Source organism: Takifugu flavidus, chromosome 8 (genome assembly GCF_003711565.1).
Source record: "Takifugu flavidus isolate HTHZ2018 chromosome 8, ASM371156v2, whole genome shotgun sequence".
Lineage (NCBI taxonomy): Eukaryota > Metazoa > Chordata > Actinopteri > Tetraodontiformes > Tetraodontidae > Takifugu > Takifugu flavidus.
In genome coordinates this window covers 9,011,728-9,020,332 of record NC_079527.1, presented here as the reverse complement: position 1 = coordinate 9,020,332, position 8,605 = coordinate 9,011,728, and the positions used below count along the sequence as shown (strand labels likewise).

Below are 8,605 nucleotides of genomic sequence, written 5' to 3'. Positions count from 1 at the left end.
TTTTCAGACTTATTTGCCGCTTTGATTGACGTTCCATTATTATTTTAGTATGGTTATGATCTTTTAATATTTGTGTCCAGAAAATTGAAAAGTTTAAACATAATTCCATTTTTTTTTCTCATTAACTAAAAATTTTACTCTGTTTTAAATGATTTATTGTCATTTCTCAAATATATACTATGTCCAATTAAACATTAAAATATGTTTAATAATATATCATTCAACCAGAATGCCTGAAATATATAAATATATCTCTTAATAATAAATAACTTTTACATTTCAGTTGTAACCTATTATTCATATATTAGGCAATTAAGAAATATTAAGTATGTTGAGTTTTCAACTCCTATTTAAAAATACTGTATATAAAATATGCCAGTTCAGATTATGAGACAGTAATATATTCATTTTTACTCATTAAACTCAGACAGGTTAAATATTAGGCTAACATACGTCCTGCGGGGAATAACCATCATGTGCTTCTGTGTGAAATTTGGAAAAATGGTTCAGTTGTATTTCTGCTGCATGAAATTGAAAGAAAAGAAAGAAAGAAAGAAAGAGAGAAAGAAAGAAAGAAAGAAAGAAAGAAAGAAAGAAAGAAAGAAAAAAGAAAGAAAGAAAGAAAGAAAGAGAAAGAAAGAAAGAAAGAAAGAAAGAAAGAAAGGTCACAAACATGAATGGTAGCCTACATGTTTCTGTGTCTGAGCTGCTGACCGGGTCGCCGCTGTCCTGAGGCAAGAAAGAGGTCAAGAGGTGAGAGGTGAACTCTGGTGTATCTGCATTCATTAGTTTATCCTCACAGGATTTATTACACTTCATCCGAACAGTTGGAATAAAAGTATTTAATTTACAGTCCAAATTCCAACATTAAAGGGTTATTTTTTTCATTCTTTTTTTTTAAATCTCCAAACAACATCTGCTGTCATTTGGGCTCGTCTGTTGCCATTTTGGATCTGTTTGGATCTCTCCTTCACATTTAACAAACTGGGAGTGAAACAATATCATTTCCTTACAGCAAATTTATTTTACTGCTCTCTCCGATATTAAAGGAGACATTAAGGCGACAGAAAAGTGCTCCGACACATAATAATATTTAAGGGCCAAGATTACAATCATTTTTCCTTAGGTTTACATCACATGAGATTCCTGTTTAAAAGGAATATTTAGCTCCTCGAACTGCCGAGATGCACAATTTAGCCCAGACGGCTTTTCGACCCTCCCGCAATGTTCAAAATAAAAAAAATAATAAAATAAAATAAAAATCTGATGCAAAGAAGTAATTAAAAAAAACCCTCACGGTCTGAATTTCGTGATGTTTCTGCATTATCATTATCAGAACCCCGATTTACGCGTCGAATATGAATGAATATGATCAATAAATGTGCCCGCCAGTTATGGCGATTTAATCTAAAATGTCAAAGCAGCGAATGTTTTTTTTCTCTCATTTTTATTATCACGTTACAATTCTGAGCCAGTCTGAGAGCTGTAGCATGTACAATATAATAAATTTAAAATATAGAGCAACCTTTTAAACATGATAACACAACTGAACACAGCTGAAAATAAAACATAAAGAGGATTTTAAAAGAATTATGCGCCTCGGCCAAAAATAAATATATTCAAGAAAGAAAGAGTTCAACATAAATAAACAATCAGTCTCGTCTTTATGGCCAATTAATATAATTTTGTTTGTTCGTTTGCAGGAGCGCGATGGACTAACTTGGATTTTACTATTCAAACCAGTTCCGCCAGCCTGCGTGACCGATTGATTTGACCCGATCTGAACGTGAAAGTTGCCGGTGCGCTTCTCCGGCCAGCATCCAGCGGGGGGAGCAAACATCGGTGCCAAGCCTGATATGAACCAGCGCAAACTGGTCCAGGAGGGGCAGGTGTCCAGGAGTGTGTGCGTGTCCCGCTTCGTGCGTCTGCTCTGAAACCAAACGTTCACCTGCATCTCGCTGAGCTGCAGGGCCTCGGTGACCCCCCCCCCCGCTTGACCCGTCTCAGGTACTTGTTGAAGCGGAACTCCTCCAGCTCGGTCAGCTGCCTGGTGCTGAAGCTGGTCCTCTGGGGGCCCGTTGAACATGTGACCGTCCGCGCACACGCTGCTGCTGCTGCTCGAAGGTCACGTGCGTCCTGGCTGGAGACAGAAAAAGATCAATGGGATGATCCATAAAAGATGCAGAAAATCCTTCGAAATAAATTTAAACCTAAACTATTTAAGTCATCAACAAGGAATATCCCCATGAATCAAATTAACAAATGTTTTTATTTTTAAAGGGACGAGTCTCTCTTTCTGTGTGTGTGTGTGTGTGTGTGTGTGTGTGTGTGTATGTGTGTGTGTGCGTGTGTGTATGTGTGTGTTGCTATTTGTTTTTTGTTTTTTTGAAGGGTTAAATAAAAATTTCAGCTTTGACTGAATGGGGTTCCATGAATTTGATTTATAGGACTCATTGTCAGTTTTGTTGCTTCTGTTCTCACCCGGGGGCATTTTCCTGTCTGCTTATTAAGAGTGTATTTAATGCCCTTCAGGCACACTAAAAACTGCGAAGCATGAGGATAATAACAGAAAGTGGTGCACAAAATGTAATCCCAATCAGCCCACAACCCAAACAGATGCTGGAAGTGTTGGAGCCTCGTGTTTAGTTGGTCAAAGAGGTAGAGCAGAAGAGCTGCAGCGTGTTGGTGCAAATGCGATGGCGATGGAAATGTCTGCTGATTCAAAACAACTCCACTTTACACACCATTAACTGTATTCATCAGAATCATTAATAATTTGCCTTTAGGCTTTTCTGTGTCAATGACAGTTTAACAGTTTACAAATCCTTTCAAACACACCATTAATGATAAATGTCTCATTTTTTCTCCCTCTAAGGTTCCCAGGTCAGCCATTAAGGGATCATCTGTGCTGCTTATGTGCTCTGAATGACAGGGACGGCGGCTATATCTTGATCCAGAGCCGCCGTAGCAGGTGGAGTGCGGCGTCTCCCACCACCACAACTCCCAGGGAGGAAGGTTAACAGGCCTCCAGCCACTTGGAAGAGCACAGCGGCCGGAAAAGGTCAGTCATAGGATAAATGTCGACGTCTGCGTTTAAAGAAAATGAATGTCAAGTTAGGCGAGCCGAGGAGAATTCCAGGGGCAGCGAATCCAACGGAGGAAGTGTATGTAATCATGAAGTTCGGCTATGAGCGGCGCAAATAGCATGTGCATTCTGATTAATGGCTCAGAAGATAATGGAATTGATGGCGGCCAGAGGGCATGGAAGAATCAAACAAAAATATTTGAGGAATGACTTGCACGCTTAAAAATAGCTGCCTGGCGAAGGGGATGGAAGGGCTTTCCAAGCCAAGGAGAGGAAAAGAAGAAAAGGGGATGGATCGATACACATTGCCTCAGTCATCTGGGCATCCAGCCCACAGTAATTCAGGTGCTGTCAAAGCATAATTGAAGAATGACGCACTGGGAGTTTATACACAGAGCCAGGAGATCAGGTTACCGCAGGTCTGTGGAGGCCTTTACACACAGAAGAATACGTACGGATTTGTTTTGTGCCAAAACCAATATGGGCTCGGGAGGAAAGGGCACTAATGACAAGTAACACAGTTGTACTAATGAGTTACTCCTCCACATAATCCCCTTCAGAGAGTTACAGAAAGAGGTTGCATGGAGAGGAGACGTGGGAGGGTGAGAGCAAATTGCATTTTTTCAAGGGCATGAAGCCGGATCAGCTGCTCTATTTTAATGGCTTTTATGAATTAAAATGACTCCTGCACCAGTAAACATTGTTGATGCTGCCGAGCAACAAACAGTGGCATTAAAAAAGAGAGAAACTATCAAATCACCATCATTTCTCACCTGTTGTGATGTTTATATGCTTTAAAATAAAGCTGCTATAAAAGCGCCATCAATCTGCACTCTCACTGCAGAAACAAACATTTGGTTTATGTTGGTCGCCTTGTTTCTCTGAGACTTCAATCCTTTTTCTTTTGCCCAGCCAGCCTGAACAGAACCACCAAAGAAGAAGGCCACCCTTGTGTCAAAGCCCCATCCCATCACAGGTGCCGAGTCTTGTCACTCAACTGCCTTTATTGATCAGACAAAGGATCTGCACTTCAATAACTCAGTAAAATGGAGGATTAATAGACATTTTCACATTAGTAGGCTATCTGTAGTTTCTGTAAAGGCCAGGATGTATTCTGCTGTGGGCTCTCTGCCCAGGACTCATCAGTCACAGGAAATGATGAGCTGTGACAGCAATTATGTTAAAAAGGTGGACACATGTAAAGGTGCTGCAAACTGAAATCAATACACGAGTCCTTTCATTACAAACAGACAACTAATCAATGGTGCCAGAGCACTCCAGCTCACAGGAGTAAGTTTTACTCAAGTTCCTGCGAGGCTGGACAGCCACTGGCCTGTTGCATTATTCAAAGAGCAGTGGTTAGTAAGGGCGGGGTAAATAATTGATTGTTTTCTCGGTTGAGCATGCACAGTGGCTCTAAGCAGCCTCCCTACTGTACTGACGCGTCCGTGTGTGCGCGCTCAGTGCTGCTCGGCAACAGGAGGTGGAGCGAGAAAGTTGACTCTTAGACCAGGCGTGATTTTGGCACAGTTAAAAAAAACAACTCCAGTGCATATTCAAAGGTGTTGTGGACACCTAGTTGTTGTTTTCTGGGTTTGGGCTGCTTCACAACTCGGCCTGTGCTCAGTTCTGCGTGATTTGTTGGAGGAAGCGGAGCCGGTGACGCACAAAACACGTCAGGTTGCTTCCCTTCTTTTTCAGATTACGAAGAGAACTTTTCCCAAACTTCCAAACTTTTCCAAGACAAACATTTATGAACAGCTAAAAGTGATTAAGTTAAAAGGAAGACACCGACGCACACGTCCGACACATTTATGGCCGCTTGTTAAGCCAAAACACTTTAAAACTTACCCGCCCGGTGGTGACTCCTCTTCACTCTCATCCACTCAAAACTTTTACTGTTTACATCCTCATCAGCTACACGCTGCTCCCCCAGAGAGAAGGTCCATCTTGACATGCTGTGGAAGAACACCTATCCCGGAGCGCAGCGTTCCCTCGATAGTTTCGTTATTTGAGGCGCAGCGTCCATGTCCAGGAGCGCTCTGTCCCGGCGCCGCCAGGGGACACGGCACCAGAACCCATCCAGAGTGGTGGCGGGGGAGGAGGGTTCGGAGACAGACTGTTGGAGGCGGTGAAGAAGTGGGGATGTGCGCGAAATCCCACTTGAAACACGCAGTCTCCCGCTCATCACTAAGTTCAGAGCGCGTCCTGCAGTCCACATCCCGGTCTGTGACCTCTTTTGCTCGGCAGCAGCCCGTGAACAGAAGGCTACTCTCCCCTCCGGCCGTTAACTCTTGATAGGAAGTCATTATCACCTCTCGCCCTGCATAACCATTGGATGGAGGTTTCACTTCATGCCCGGCCTCTCATGCATTCAGTGACGCTTGGCCAGGCGGCTGGACGACCGTGGGGACCTTCCTCAGAGGAGAAACGGCAGCCCCTGATTGATGGAGATGACGTGCCCCCCTGGTCTCCGCCAATAGCCGGACATCTCTGTTAGCCCCGAGGACCACATGGAAAAAGATGAACAAGTTGAAGAACAAACTTGAGGTCAAGATAGAGATGAGTGATACAGCAGAGTAAATCTATAAAGTTGCTCCTCATCATCAGGCTCATGGCGAGGGCCCTCGCAGGCCTTTCATGCAGATTTCTCTGTCTTCACGCATTCGTTTCACCCAAAGAGAAATGCATTTTGGGTCAAGTTCTGGTATTTTGATTATTTTTCACAGCTACAATGAAAACCTCTGTTCTCAGAGCTCAATTAGCATAATACAGAGCTACATTGATGGTGCTAATGGATTATGCTAATTCCAAAAAAGGCTTCTTGAAAAACCCAGGCCCTCTTTAGTGGAGGGTTTAGGTCATGTGAAAGGCACACTTAATGGGTTCAGAGGTCATGACAGCTGGCATTTAGAAGTTCAGTGGCAGCAGATTTGTAATTAGCCTCTAACAAATAATTTAAATAAGAAATCAAGAAGTTGTGTTTGATAAAAAAAAGGATGAGTTCATTAAGGGAGGAATAACTCATCTGTCAGGTTCTACTTGTTTTTCTTCATAAATTGGATTCACTGACAAAACAAGCCAACAAATGAATGCTCATTATTTTTGCAATAATATAGAGAACTATGAGACTGCGTTTCAAATAATGCAAACAAATATAATGCAAATAATTGTCCAGAAGTTAAAGTGTCAAAGAGATTCATCTTTGTCCTCTCTCAGGAGTAGAGAGTCGCTCTCAAACACACAAATGACACTCACCCAGCACCTAAGAGACAAAGCTGTTATTGATGATAACATCAATAATCTGACATCAATAAAAGATAATCAGGACTCACCAAACAAATGGATTTTTTTTCATCAAAAGAGTATCCGATTAAGGTCTCTAATTAAAAAAACCTGAATGAATGCTAAAATAGAAATACTCTTTTTATTATGATCGATAATACATGTACGCAGAAGGAATCCACTCAAATTATTATTATTATTATTATTATTATTATTATTATTATTATTAATATTAATATTATTATCATTATTACTGAACTGATTAATCCATTTTAGCTCTTATTGTCTCATATGAAGCGAATTTCCTGCATGTCCTTTAGGTCTGCAGTAATTACCAAATACTTCAGCATAATAAACAACTCCTAACGCCGTTCTTACAACACAGAAATATGGTGTCCCAGCTGTGCCAGTTAATGGGATTCTACAGGCAGCGATGTGCTGAATGACTGAGTGCAATATATCCCCTCTCTCCATGCATTTGCAGGGCTCACAGATCCATCTTCGTGTCAGCTCGGAGGTTACTCAGGGTTCACGCGCTAGCTTGTTTCTCTCCTCCACACTCAATAAATAAATCTCTGCAGCTTTCTGTTTACCGCCTGAATATAAATTTGTTTGCAGTCGATCGAAGACCTGTGCGGAGGTATTAGAAATTGTATTTCTGTAATGGCTTTCAGCAGAGGAAGGGGGGGTGGGGGGCTGTGCAGAGAAGGGGGGGGCAGAAGGGGTTGCAGAGAGGGTAGAGAAGGAAGACAGTAAACAGGTGTGAGCAATCTCTGTCTTCCACATGCAAATCATTCTTTTTTTTCCTGCATTTTTTCAGTCTTTTTTTTTTTGTTCATGCAGCCTCGGCCCCGCGCATGTGTGAATCAAGTCACCTCTTTGTCTTTTAGGAGGAGAAGAGGAACCTTTGTTTGTGCCATATGTTTGATTAGCATATTTGGCGTGTTTTTCTGCATCAGTACCCGGCACCTTTATGCAACAGAAGTTATATTATCACATAAAAAAAACACAAGAGATCATAAAGTCGAAATTCCTGCCCTGGACAGCTTGCAGTCCCCCTAAGCCTACATCCTGCATGAGACGGTCCTGGACATTACAGTAATCATCCAATTAGGGTGAAATGGATCCCGACCATTTGACAACGACCCCCCCCCCCCCCCTCAATGGAAGGCAGAACTGGGGATATTGTACCTTTGACCGCTATTTTGTTATTAAATAAACATGGCATTGCTTTGAGTTGGGGGGTTGGGAGGGTATTGACTGATGCTAATTTGTTTAGCGCCTGCGCTTTGATGCATGTCAATAAGCAGCCGAAGCCCTGGGATCCTGGTCCATGCTTGGATTACCTCCACAGCTTTCAATGAAAGCCCATCCTGGAGCTGCTGACATGACGCCGCCGCCGCTGCCAGACCTCATTAAAATTCAGCCCCCTAACCTTCACGAGGCTAGAATTGAGCAGCGCTGACAGACAAGTGTCACGACGGGACCAAGAGGTCGGCGTCGTTAAGGCCACGTTTATGCTGCTCGTTCTCGTCATTGTGACACGGTGATAAAGTTGTAATGTTACAAAGGGACAAAGAAATAGCGCCAGAGAATGAGTGTGAAAGCAGAGACACAGATATTCAATTGTTGCACACTGACCCGTTGAAAGATTGCTATCTATTTGATTGATAGAGCGTGTCTGCTTTTCTCAAATATTGACATTTTTGAAAAATAGTGATGTCAGGAATAAGGTGTAGCTCAGCTGCCCACACAGAATCCAGAGAATATCACTTAGAAGCAAACAACCAAAGAAATCCTGATGGGGAGAAATTCTCATAATTGCCCCTGCTTTGGCATTGAATGCTATGAAATCTGTCACAGTGCATAAACTATAATCATAAATCCCCGCCGTGCAAACGGCGAGGGATATTGCGAATGCCGTATTCAGAAGCCAGCACCTTTGCTAATACCAAGATATCTCGGCAACAGCCTGCGGAATGAGCCGCAGCACTTCACGGCTTCAGTGCGCCAAGTGGCTCTCGAGTAGGCAGGATCCCAAACGTCATGACAACATGCTATCAGTCATCCTCTCCTAAGCTTTTGTGTTTCCAGATTTCTTTCTGTGGAAATGAGTGGGGTTAAACACAAAACAGGAGGAAATGATGATCACTGCAGCAGGGTCTGGAATAGGCTCCCTCAACCAGCAACATAGTTCCTGGGGCCAACAAACGAGTGTTTCATTTATTTATCTTT

General features: G+C 42.5%; 1 pseudogene; it reads right to left on the bottom strand.

Annotated features, from left to right (window-relative positions):
• Nucleotides 1–731: 731 nt before the first annotated feature.
• Nucleotides 732–6,370, bottom strand: LOC130529650 (uncharacterized; annotated as a pseudogene).
• Between the last annotated feature and the right edge of the window lie 2,235 nt (nucleotides 6,371–8,605).